This window comes from Danio rerio, chromosome 1 (genome assembly GCF_052040795.2).
Source record: "Danio rerio strain M-AB ecotype USA chromosome 1, GRCz13ab, whole genome shotgun sequence".
Taxonomy (NCBI): Eukaryota; Metazoa; Chordata; class Actinopteri; order Cypriniformes; family Danionidae; genus Danio; species Danio rerio.
This window is the reverse complement of record NC_141021.1, coordinates 29,761,110-29,775,479: the sequence shown is the minus strand read 5'-3', so window position 1 is coordinate 29,775,479 and position 14,370 is coordinate 29,761,110. Positions and strand designations below refer to the sequence as shown.

The window sequence follows — 14,370 nt, the reverse complement described above, 5'->3', positions numbered from 1 at the left end:
CATTCCATTTCAGTAAGACGCTGTTTAATAAATGTTATCTGCTTCTCATCAGCATTCATTCTCGTCTCAAAATGACTTATTTTGCCTTTGACGTCATTTATTTCGGAACATACAAAGTCCACTGTTTTTTTCAAGCCTTCAATTTTGTGGGCGTTTTCACTCACCATTTTCTCTATGTTGTCTGAGCGGGTGTTGATTAGTTAAGAAAGTGTTGTGATCATGGAAGAAGTGTCATCATCTGCTTTGCCCTTTTTAGATGGGGGTTTAGCCGGACTATCTGGAAGCGGCGTTATAGCCCCGGTTAGAGTTTCCTCCGTTGATGCATAGTTATGAAAGTTCATCTTCGAGGTACGCGACGGGTCTTTCCTTTTCTCAGTGGTCGGTTTCATATTCAGAATCTCAGGGTAGGTAAAGAGGTAGACGTAGATAATTTTATGCAAATACAACTTACAAGAATATTATAAATGCCGTTATAAAAGTTTGTCAGCAGAGCTCAGCAAAAGTCAAGTTAGCAGGACGCCATCTTGGACTCCTCCCAAGTCTATGGTTTAGATGCACTCTCACAGCTTGTTTAAAAGGGGCAACAGTATCTGTCTATATTTCATTGGTAGACTTAGAAAGACTTTTCATTATTTAATAATGATACTTCTACTTTTAATGCTGATGTATGAGAGAAGTTTTGTTTCACGATGGCTAAAGTAAAGTTAAGTTTTTAGATGTTAACTAACTGCTTGTTGATTTGAAAGGTGTAACACTATCAGACTCAAAATAGTCTTGTAGTTTTATTGAGACAATGTGAAAAAAATTTTTTTCATCTGGCATTGTTACTTCCCACCAAGCAAAGTTACGTCCAAAAGACGTCTTTTCTACGTCTCTGTCAGACGTTGAAATTACGTCCTCTGAAGAGCCAGAATGAAAGTTTTTATGACGTCTTTTATTGACGTCTTTTCAACGTCTTTTTTCGACGTCTTTTCGGCTTCTTTTTGACGTCCTTTTACAGTATTTATGACGTCTTTTTTGTTTACTTATATTTATTTGTATTATGTATTTTTGTGATTCTTTTGAATGACTTAAACGCCCATAGGACAAATAAACAGACAGTGTGCATTAAATTAAAACATATTTATTTAACGAACAAACAAACAATCCAATTCACAATAAGACCAGTAATAATGAATAATGAGTAATAATGATATTTGAATTATGAATTTATATAATATTCTTTTATTCTATAATTATTAGTTATATTATATAAAAACAAGTATTATAATAATAATAATTACTATTATTAATAATAATATATTATTTTATTTTATTAATTATATTTATAATTAATTAATATTTAATATGAATAATAATGCAATTATGTCAAATACAATTGAAGAAGTCTGTAAATTACAAATTATAGAAACTGTCAGATGAATTTTGGAAGTATTGCTAGCATAAAAAAAATAAAAATTCTGTATCCGGCTCCTCCCTTTCTTGCTGGTGCATGCTTCAGATGCTCGGATGCATAATTTTTTATGTTTTCTTCTGTAGCATCCTTGCTCCATTTCATTACTGCAGCTGTAATTTAAAAAAACAGACACATAAATATGTAACAACAACATAAAAATTTGCTTAAAGTCATTTATCAAGTACATATTTTTATAGAGACTAGCACTGTTTGAATCTGTTGTTGGCATAACCATTTAGACTGTTTGTTTTGTTCTGTAATTTAATAACTGTTAATATAAAACCCACACATCAATACCCTGATTTTTCCTAAATGTACACATATGTCTTTCTAACATTGTTATTTTATTAAAATAAAAAAACACAAAAGAGTTCTGATTATTTCTACCTCTAACTACCGCGTTCAGAATTACCGCATGCATTTTCAACTTGTGTCGTACTTAACCTTCCCCGTGTATTTGAATATGCGTGCCTCTGTTGCCCAACAACTTCTTACATAAATATAACTTTATGATAGGAAAAATGCATAACTTTATTTCAGATATGTCTTTAAAAACTCCCGATTGTGAAGTGAAAGTGAGGTGCGCCAGCCTGATCTCACGAGGAAACGTGGTGCGCCGGCAGTCTTGTAACTCATATATAGGCTACATTACCAAAGAGATCACACTTTTAGGGTAATAAATGACTTCATAAATATGATGACAGACATTCAATGCTTTATTCTAATGTCTCAGAAAAAGCTTTAAATATAAATATGATGCGATAATATGATGTCTTTTTTGAGAACAGAATGACTGGCCATTAGAATTCTGATTCCAGTGTTAACAAAATCCTATTTTAAAAATAAATAAATAGAGTGTGACAGGCGGTGCATCAAAGCACCTGTTGTATTCATTAAATTTTAAGTAGCCCTTACTTAAGATTAGGTCACAAAACTGCATGATGTCAACTTAGTAAAGAATTTATTACAATCAAATTAACCATTACTATATGCCGGAATAATAAGTTATATAAATGTTAATTTGAATAGTTTATTAATCATTTACTTATGCATTCTGAATAATTTATAAACACCAGCAACTTCTTTCAAATAACTAGTTTGTAAACAATGTAATACTTAATTTAGTAATGAAAAAAATAATAATTGAAAAAGGTTGAAAATACAATGATTAAGCTCATGTCATGTGTGCTCCTTAATCAATTGTATCTGCATTTGTATATGCAGTTATAAACTGATTACTAACAAATGTTAATGTAGAGTTAATGCTTAACAGATAATAATTTAACTATTTTCTAATGCTTAATAAATGATTCATAGTGTGTAGTTATTATAAAGTGTTACCTAGTTTTTTTTCCTTCAGCCAGCAAAAGTAAAAAGAACTGAACCAAAACCTGGGCAACAATTGATGCAGAAATTAATCAAGCAGAGGTCTGAGAAAACAGAGGCAAGTATAAAATGCTTTTAACTTAAAAAAGGTTTTGTGTTCAAATTCATTGCAATTTAGTTTTTCTGAGACAAAAATAAATATTACACATTTTTCCCCTGATTTACTAATTCAGGGCTGCTTTTACTCGTTCAGACCACATAATTTTCAAAGTAGTCGTGTCACAGATGTTTTCACACTGCATGACTATCTGAGGTTGCATTTTTTCACTGCTTTTTTACACTGTAGGTTGGATCGGCGACAGGGGAATGACTTTAGAATAGGCAGAATCGCCGACACCTTTGTCTCTGTCCGTTTATGTTTGAAATGGAAACAACCCATGGTCACGTAGTATATCTTTTGTTATTAACTACATAATGAGAAAGAAGCCTTTAGTGGGGTAGAACATGTACTTATTTTGCTCACCTGGCTTTTAAAGAGAATTAGCACTTTCTCCTCAACCTTTTTCTTTTTCGACTGTAGTATTGCTCAGATTACACGCCAAACAGACACTGGTGCTCCTGCCAAATTTACATGAGTTTTTCCTCCATTTCTTGAGTCCAAATAGACTGAGAAGCAGCGCTTTAACTTCTCCACCAACCTCCCACTGGCCTGCAGGTACCCATACCAGTGGATGCTGCTCTCTCATTCGATGGTGTTATTTTCAGTCAAAACTCATTTCACACAGCTCGATTTGAATCGCCGACAACTCTAGATTATTTAGCATGCCAAATATCTCTCAGATTGCGTCTTTGATAGTTCATATTATGTGATTGTTTCTCACGTGAACGGTTTGCCTGTGATTTCACATTTTTTGTGCATGGCTGTTATATTTCCATTGGCGACTCCTAGAGGCAGTTGTGTTAAATTGCACTCAACAAAGTGTCTTTGAGCCTTGCAATGGCAGCTGTATGAGACGGGTTCATCTAGCAGGCATATAAGGTTTCCATACCATATAGTTGACCAGCCAAACATTAAAGTGCAATTTACAGCGGTTCCCTATTTCACATTGTAATGGAAGCGATCTACTGCACGCACAAGCGATCTACCGTCGGCGATTCTGCCTATTCTAAAGTCATTCCCCTGTCGCCAATCCAACCTATAAAGGCACTACCTGAAGATGAATTTGCATGCATGAATCAGAAACATTTCCATTCAATAAATGTGCAAACAAAATATGATACACAGACTTATTAATGATTCCTACTTGTCTTTCTCATGATAAATAGTAGGCAAAGTCTGATATGTAGCGGGGAAAAAAAGAAGAATGAGTTCATCAGACGCTGGATTCGAACCGAGTTCATGCTCAAACGTGTCAAAACATGTTGACATGCGTTTTACAAGCTGTGCCACTGAAGGGTACTGCCACATTTTACACCTATAAATCACACTATTTCTTTATTAGTTTACTCCGTGCGATGTTCAGAACCAACTGTGTTAACCGTATCAGCTAAACTCTCCCCACTCTATTTTTTTCTTTTATTGTTAATTCCGGAGGACAAACTTGCAAATAACACCGTTTTCCTCCGGTCTACCTCCGAAAGCAGCACCTTCAATTTACATTCTGTTCAAAGTTTCTCTTTTTGCTTGCTTTTGCCATTGCTTTTTCGTTGGGTTTTGCCAAAGTACAGTCATTTGCATATTCATACGGGGGAGGAGGCAGGGAGGGGTTTTTGTGCTTGTGCATGTTGCGCTTAGTTTCACATTCATTCGTGTGTACAAAAGAATATGCATGAGATTCGGCGTAAACAGTGTTTCATACATCTAAATTTTTTTCGCACATTTACAGCTTTGTGTGTACGCAATGTTTTAGTATGATTTCCACGCAAGTCTTAGTACATGAGGCCCCTGGCCTTTACTTTTGCATTTTGCGGACAGACTTTCTCTTCTAAATTTACACTCTTTCATTTCAACGTCATTACTCTGAATATTCAGTCTTTTGGGTTTTTTTCTCTGCTGGTTGAGTTTTTACATTCGATTGACTCTTCCTGTCATGACTGGGTCAGTGACCACCTGAGGGCGCTGTAGTTCATCGGACACTTAGTTGAAACTACAGCGCCTAAAAAGACTACAAATCCATACATACCACGCGCATACACTGTGTAGCGTACAGTCCGAAGATAAAATTACTTATTGATTTAAGTATTTGATATTTACTATTTGATTTGAGTATTTCGCATGGGTTTTACAACTCCTGGCTCCAAGAAGTCTGGATTTTCGTGACAGCTTAAGTTGTTCAGGGGGACTGGAGAGATAAGCAGGAAACTTCAAAGGCATTCCTGCCCACACACACACACACACACACACACACACACACACCTACGAGGCTGTTCTGACAGAAAGAAAATGCACTCAGAGATCCTGAAACAGCACAAAACTAAAGTGTTTTTTTTTTAAACTTTGTATCTCATTTCTGACTTTTCTTACCTGTGTAACCTCTCTTATAACCTGTATGCATGTTCCCTTTAGGCCTTTGTAAAGCATAAATATTGTAAGGATATGAAAAATTATGTTGATGTACTTTTAACCCCCCCCCCCATGTTTGGTACCGATGGGTTTCTGCTGACATTTTACAACACATGATGCATAGAGCAAGACCATAACTCGCATTGCTTTATTCTTTAAAGCCCTGTATTAAATGCCTGTCCGCATGCTTTAGGCGGACACTCAAATTTGCATACGAGCAGCCTCGAGACAAAGGAAGGTTCGCGCGCAAACTTTCCCCTGAAATCATTGGTCAGAATGCTGTACGGGTTGTCACGTGACCCGCAGGTATAACCAGACGTCTGCCCAAACATCTGGGCAGAAAGAGAAGGTCCTAACAAAGAACCCATCAAACATGGTCCCTTTAAGGGCCACGTGGCTTTCTAAGCCGCACAGACTTTTTCCCGTATTGCTTTCTTTATTTTTCCGGCAAAGTAAACTCAGTTTAAAGTTTGCGATCGTGTTCGTCCGAACTGCATTACAAACTCAACGCATCAAGAAGGACATCAAAGGAGTTTTCATCACGACGGAAGGGAGACTCGCATAAGAGGGACCTCCAAACATGAAAATCCAGGTGATTTTAGTTATGCGATTAAGCTGTGCCCCTTTTATCAAAAAAGGTGTTTTTGTTTGGATAATCTTGGTGGTCCTTAATGATGCATGTGGAACTGAAAGTTTTGTCACTCTTTTATCTGAAGCCTCTATTTCCTAGCTTTACTATTTCTCTTTGTTGTTACACGTTCTATAGACCCGATATCTCCACGTGGTTTACCTTTTTGTTTTGTGTTTAATGTAAGTTTGTGCGTTTGTTTGTGCGTTTGTTCGTACATCTGACTAGCCAATAAATTCCATTATAATCAAATTAATTGTATTGCTTGCTTCACTAGAAAATGTCACTGAAATACAGATTCCCCTGCCTAGCTATTATAAGTTGTTTAAAACTTTCGAATGATTAATCTACTTCACAAGAAGTAGATTTTAAATTCCCTTTTTCTAAATGAATAGATTACAGTGTCCGCTCGGAAGAATAATAAATTGATCCGGAATATTAATGATTAATAATAATTTGTTATTGTTGATAATTAATATTTATAATCTGGGAATCCGCTTGGTCGCGCAAGCATGATCATATACAATCATGTGTTTGTTTGACCAAATTGACTGAAGCTTAAGCCGGAATATTAATAATTAATAAACCGTTATTGTTGATTATTAATATTCATAAAATGAGCTAATTTCATGTTACACACCGTAACACATACACTTATTGTTTTCACAGCTGTCTCCGTTTTCTGTTGATAATCTGGACTATATATTCTATCATGCCACCACTGTTTGTCATCGCATTGTTGTCTTTCTTGTTCCTGTAATCCCAGTAAGTCGAGTATTCCGAGTTTGTTATTCTGATCTTGTTCTTGTATTTTGCCATAGTCTAGTTTGTGTTTTATTTGTATTTCTCGTCTGTTTTCCAGTAAGTCTAGTTTTTCTGAGCCTTGTCTCTGATTTAGTTTCATGTTTTGTTATTTATTTGCTACTTTGTACCTTGCACTCTGGACACCTTGTTTTATGTTTGATGCACTGTAAATAAATCGGCACTTGGATTCGCACCTTTTTGTTTTCCTGTTTTGATCACGCATAACGTGACACTTCCTCTTGATGAATGGTTGATCTCACTTGAATATCTTTCATCCCCTTAAACTTGGTTTTTATTGGGTATTGTTTGACTCCGCATTTCTTGGTTCTTCTTTTTGACCATGATGGAACATTTTTAACTGACCTGTTGTGGTTTTTCACAGTTCACCCAGGTCAAATCAGTCTGACAGTCAATGTTGCTCACAGTTGGTTTTACAACTGAAGCATATGTTTTCTTCAAACTAAAAAAGGGATATTGATTAACCCTTTTGCGTGCTTTCATATAGCTGATCCTTTAAACACACTTCAGTCTTTGTATTTCTTTTTCCTTTAACTAAACATGACATCCCTTTGTTGAAGCTGGATGATTCCTTAAACAGTTAATACATTTAGAAGGTCTTGAACATCCTGATTCATGTTTTTCTTCTCCGCAATTTCAGTAAGTTCTTTTTCTTTTACAGACAGTAGATCCATGACCAAACTTCTGGCAGTTGTAGCATCTCAGAAGGTTTGGAATGAAGATACTGACCTTTACACTCACATATCCAATCTGAATCCTCTCTGGAGGTTGTGGTTTATTAAAAGTCAGAATGTATGTACCAGTTTCAATGATCTGTTCTTCTTTTTTGATTGTAATCCTCTTGACATTTGTCACATCTTGTTGATTTAATTCTGATGCTATTTCAGCCTTATCCATGTCCTGAAGTTCTCTACTGTGTATAACTTCTTTGCTGCTATTCAGTGATGGATGATAAAATGAAACATTTGCCAATATATTTGCACACAGTTTATTTGCAGCATGGCTTTTTTATCACTCTACCAAAATCTGTCAAGATCGTAGCTTTTTCATGTCTTTAACAATTCCTGCTATGTCTTTCTGTATTGTTTTGCCATTCGTCATTTTGTTTTGTTTTTTGTTTGCCATATTTGTATTTTTTCTTTTATTCATCACATCTGCTCCTTACCCACCTTGGAGTCCAACAAGGGGGTGCACAGAGGCACAGTAATCCTTTAGATATGCACCAAGGATACAGTAGTGATATACTTGAGCAAAAATAGCAAAAAAATTATTTTACTCAACTGACCCTAAGCCAAAGACCTATTCTGTACTCCTCGACTAGCCGATTGGTTGGACCGGGTCTTTCCAACCTCCCGTCTATGTGAATTCAAAGCCAAAGTATTGTGTTGGATTTGAAGAAGCCGCAGCATACACTGTAAAAAAAAAAAACTTAATTTTACAGAAAATATCCTTAAATTTTTTACAGTAATTTTTTGTCATTTCACATTATATTCAAAACTTAGTAAAATGATAACCAATCTCTCTAAATTAACCATTTGACTTTCATTTTAGGTACTTTATTATTAAAGACAAATTACTGACATTTGTGTTTTTTATACAGGGAAATTACAGTATTATTTATACAGTATTTTTTCTGTTATTTTATATTATATTCAAAAGTTCGTAAAAATTACAAACATTATCAGTAAATTAACGGCTTGACTGTTATTTTATGTACTATATAAGTAATGACAAATTACAGCAATTTGTCTGTTTTTTACAAATAAATTGACATATTTTTTACAGTGTTTTTTCCTGTTTTTTAAGTACATTTAAAATTACGTAAAATTAAAGTAATAAATTGTAATTACTTGTTCTGTAAAAAAAAAAAAAATCGTAAAAAAAAGGTCAAATGACTGGCAGCTATGGCTGCCAAATAAAAACCATAAAGTTATAGTAAACTTTCTTTGTTGAAAAAAAGTGCAAAAAATAATAAATCTACAGATATTTTCATTAATGTTTACAGAGAACACTGTTATTTTACAGACTTTTCCTAGATTATTACTATCAAATCCATTTAATAAAGTTACACACTAAGAGTGCTCACATACACCTGTTTCAGATTCCGCTGATTGCACACACACAGTCGGAGGATCGTTATGAACTGATTACATGCACTTTAAAAGCAGCACAGACGCACGCACCAGTTGCTTAGTCTTGTTATGATGCTACTGTGAACATTATGATGCGGTTCTCTTCTTTTGCCTTGCTTTGTTTGTTAATTGTTTACGTTGTTTGCTGCCGGGACTGACCATTTGCCTGTTATTTGACCATGACTCTGGATTCCCTGCAAAATGTTACATTTGTTTGCCCCTGTGTTGACTGTTGCTGTTTGCCTTTGGATCTGCACTCATTTGTCAGCGTCCCCTTCATGTTACAGTTCAATTTCATTTAATATCTGTAACTGAATCATTCCATATAACTTAAACGTCTACATGATTTACATAAACACTATTCAATAAAATGTAACAACTGTAATATTAAAGTTGTGAGAATTTTAATCAGTTGTATCTCGTTTGTTGTTTTTATCAAAATTTTTTGATCCAAAATAAAACTGTTAAATTACGATCATGAGCATGTCTTGGCATGTTATTAAAGGTGTTTAACCGTAATGATTTAGGGAAAATTCTTTTAAATAACATTGTTTTCTCTTGAACTTTTAGTGTAGTCACTTTATTGATGATGTTTGATCATAATAATCTAGGAGAAGTCTGTATAATAACAGTGTTTCTTTGTAAAACTCTTAGTGTATACCTTTATTGAATGGATTTGATCGTAATAATCTAGGAAAAGTCTGTAAAATAACTGTGTTTTTCTGTAATCATTTTAATGAATATATCTGTAGATTTATTATTTTTTGCACTTCATTTCAACAAAGACATTTTACCGTAATTTTATGGTTTTCGTAGGTGCCAGTCATTTGACCTTTTTTTAACGATTTTTTTTCTTACAGTGTGCACATTCCTCAATTACCATGTTCTTGTCCTCCCCAGACATGGGTTGCAACTTACGGCAAAGAAGTTGCCCTATTTGTCGCCTCTAATGATGAGCAAGGGGGTGCTAGGGACCTATTCTACCCTAGGTGAGCAAGAGAAGCGTCTGCTGCGTAAAAAAAGTGGAGGAAACAGAACAAGGAAAGAAAAGAGTAAGCAGAGGCTAGGAAGCTGGACATCATTACACCAAATTCTGATCCTGTCCAGCAGCAGTTGCCTTCAAGGTCAGAGTAGTGAACAGTTCAGATTATATATGATTGTACTTACAGTATGTTGGAAGCAAATCTATCACTTAGTAATAGATTGGTTGCACATTATTTTATGGCATGTGCACTTTTCGTGCACTGAATTATTACTAAGGTATTGAGTAACATAAGATAATTATATGGGTTAAGTTTACACTAAGAAATGCTGGGTTCCAAACAATAAATTTTTGTTGGGAGAGCATAAAGGAATTAAGTTAACTTTTTTTTTACAAATTAATGTGGATTGAACAGAAAACAATTCTTAAGAATTGTTGTTTCATTCATTCATTTTCTTGTCGGCTTAGTTCCTTTATTAATCCGGGGTCGTCACAGCGGAATGACCGCCAATTTTATCCAGTACATTTGTACTCAGCGGATGCCCTTCCAGCCCTTCCTATCTCTGGGATACATCCACACAGTCATGCATACACACACTCATACACTACGGACAATTCAGCCTACTCAATTCACCTGTAACGCATGTCTTTAGACTGTGGGGAAAACCTAAGCATGCGGAGGAAACCCACTCAAACACAGGGAGAACATGCAAACTCCACACAGAAACACCAACTGATCTGAGGCTCAACCCAGCGACCTTCTTGCTGTGAGGTGACAGCACTACCTACTGCGCCACTACGTCGCCACATTGTTGTTTCAGCTCATTTTAAATAAGTAGTTTAAACAAACAAAAACATTTTTTGAGTGTAGTTAAGTTTAGGGATAGAATTCAGGTTACTACTTTGTTAATACCTATAATAAATACATAATATAAACATGAGGAACAGGGGCCTCATGTATCCACGCTGCGTACGCACAAAAACTTTGCGTACGCCAGGTTTCACGCTCAGAATCACTCACGTTTAGATTTACTAACGATGAACTGAACGTGGGAATGTGCGCAGCTCCACGCCAGCTTTATGGCTGGTGTACGCACATTTTTTGTGCGTGTCTGTTTTATTTCCATTGGCGACTCCTAGAGGCAGTTGTGTTAAATTGTACTCTACAAAGTGTCTGAGACAGGTTCATCTAGCAGGTATATAAGGTTTCCATACCATACAGTTGACCAGCCAAACATTAAAGCGCAATTTGCAGCGGTCGCCTGTTTTCCCAATGTAATCTGAGATATCTACTGCACGCACATTGCTATAAAGACACTATCTAAAGAGGAATTTGCATGCGGGAATCATAAACATTTCTATTAAAAAATGTGCAAATAAAATATGATGCACAAACTTATTAATGATTCCTACTTGTCTTTCTCGTGATAAATAGGCAAAATCTGATATGTAGCGGGGGGAAAAAAGAAGAATGACTTAAACAGACGCTGGATTCGAACCGAGTTCATGCTCGAACGTGTCAAAACATATTGACATGCGTGTTACGAGCTGCGCCACTGAGACTGTTGAGGGTACTGCAACATTTTACACCTATAAATCACATTATTTCTTCTGTAATTCACTCAGTGCGATGTTCAGACCCAACCGCATGAGCTAAACTCTACCACTCTAATATTTTTCTTTTGTTGTTAATTCCAGAGGACAAACTTTCAAACAACCCCGATTTTCTCCGGTCTACCTCCGAAAGCAGCGCCTCCAATTCACATTCTGTTCAAAGTTTCTCTTTTTGCTTGCTTTTGCCATTGCTTTTTCGTTTGGTTTTGCCAAAGTAGAGTCATTTGCATATTCATACGGGGGAGGAGGCAGGGAGGGGTTTTGTGCTCGTGCATGTTGCGCTCAGTTTCACGTTCATTCAGATGTACAAAAGAATATGCGTGAGATTCGGCGTACGCAGTGTTTTTTTTTTCTTAATTTTTTTCTTCTTCTTCAATGTTTTAGTATGATTTCCACGCAAGTCTTAGTACATGAGGCCCCAGGACTGTATAATAAAGTGATATATAAGTTTTACACATGGTGAACAGAACATAAACCCGTAAGTTAGAAGCATTATTTCATTCAGCAAAAAGAAGGAAAACTAATTTCCAGGAGGAACATGAATAATGTAAACAAAGAGATTTAAAAAATCACTAGAGAAGGAAAGAAAATGTGCTGACAAATACAAAAAAAGATACAAGCGGTTAAAGATAATTGACTTTCCTCGTTCTAAAATAAGAGAATTAACGAAGACAGGTTTGAGTAAGCTACAAAAAAAATATTTCATGAAGTATTGATTGAGGACATAAATAAGTTTCTTAAAGCAAGAAAAGAGAAAGTAAAACAACTGATAGCAAAAGTAACAGTAGGACAGATTTGCAAGACGATTTTCTGCAAAGGATTTGCAGATTATGCCCTTGGGTTTTCAAAGAAACGTCACAATGTTTAAGATGAAGACCTCCTTTCCACCAACCGAAATCCCAAAAACAGATTCACTGTTGCTTTCAAGTCCAAAGTCAAAAGCTTCTTTGTCCGAGATGACAACAGTAGAATTACAACTGGAAGAAAGCAAACAATTACAAGGAACCAGGTGAAGAAACAGAAGAGGTTTTTTATTTGATACAATGAAAATCTTCACAAAAAAAATTCTCACTGAAAACACAATATACCATACCCCCTTTTCTGCAAGCTTCGCCCATTTTAGGGTGGTCATCCCACTTTCTCTAAACAAAACGCATGCCTGTGCAAAATCCATGAAAATCTCCAATATGTTGTTGAGAAGTTAAATAATTTGAGGCTCATATTTTCTTCAGATCTTGAGAGTTTATCTAAAATAATCACCTGTGACACCTCTAGGAAGGTATGCATGTATGATGAATGTGAGAAATGCAAAGATATGACTGTTCAGCTCCCCAGATTTGATGGCTCAGCAAAAGTTGCATTCAATCAATGGGTCACATCAGAGAAAACAAGTCAAGATGTAAAGGAGGATCCTACCACTGTAAAGATCACAGTGAAAAAAAAGTGGAAGATACACAAGACAATCTTGTGGAGTTATTCCACTCTTTTACATAAATTCAAAAGACTCACATACAACATTAATCAAATGTAGTCCTTCTGCAGAGAGCTGAAAAGGAACTTATCAAAAGAGGAGGCAGTAATTCACATTGATTTCTCTGAACACTACACATGCAAGTACAGCTCAGAGATTCAGGCTGTCCACTTTGGTTCTTCGCACCAACATGCTACTTTGCACAGTGGTGTTCTGTACATAGGTGGTAAAAAAAGGCCATCTATTTCAGCACAGTGTCACCCTCCAAACACAAAAGCCTCCCAGCTATATGGAAACACATGAATCCAATTCTGAATCTACAAGCCAGAGACCCACACAAATCTCTCCTGCACTTCTTGAGTGATGGAACATGTATGCAATATAAACAAAAAGGCAATTTCTTTCTTTTCAGCACAGAGCTTGCAAGATGAGGTCTGAAAAGTGGAACATTGAACTTTTTTGACAAGCCATGGCAAGGGGGCCCCTGACGGTGTTAGGGGAACCTTAAAAAGAACAGCAGACAAGCTTGTGTCCGACGGCTGTGACATACCAGATGCCCAAGAGCTGTTTACAAGTAGTCAGCTATTTTGTTTAGCATCTTAAGCAGTGGAGCAGACAATCAAAATGATGCCAGGCCAGATTCCACCAGTGCCATCCTCAATGAAAATCCACCAAGTGGTCACATTTATTCAAGGAGAAATCCTTTACTGGGAAGTTAGTTGCATGTGCTCCACCCAAAGGCAGCTAAAGCCTAGTTCACACTAGAGGATTTTAAGCCTTATTTGAGCCCGATTTGGATGTTAATGAGCTCGCCGACAGATCAGGCTGTGATCGGGAAGAAATCTGCAGGTGCACAGCGCTCGCCGCTCTTTATATGTGAACTACTGAACAACGCATCAACGAGGCTCGCTGACGCGTCGCCGACACCTCGCAGACGGAAATCCAACATTTAGCATGCTAAATATTCCAGAGCAGTCGGCCGACTCAACCCCACGTGTGGTCCGATGTAGTGACAAGCTGCAGCCAATGAGAGAGCATATCAGCATGAGCTGAATGCCTGTGTGTTCAGGAGCTCAGCAGAAACATCTGTGATTGGTCAGAATGGGCATCAACGCACTCGCTTCATTCTGTGTTACCCACAGACAAGAGAGCAGGCTATATTAACAGTGGAACTACAATTCTGTAACTATTAGAATTACCATACTGCTCATTCTGACCGTTCTCATATAAAACGCCATATTGTCACATCATATTTACATTCAAAGCTATTATTGAGATATTAAAATTAAGCTTTGAATGTCTGGCATCATATTTAATGACACCATTACCTTAAAAATATAATTTTTCTTTGGTAATACAGCCTATAAATATGTAGT

The 14,370-nt window shown here is 36.3% G+C and overlaps 1 pseudogene; it reads left to right on the top strand.

Annotated features, from left to right (window-relative positions):
• Positions 1–12,730: 12,730 nt before the first annotated feature.
• Positions 12,731–13,759, top strand: LOC147837399 (uncharacterized; annotated as a pseudogene).
• The last annotated feature ends 611 nt before the right edge of the window (positions 13,760–14,370 follow it).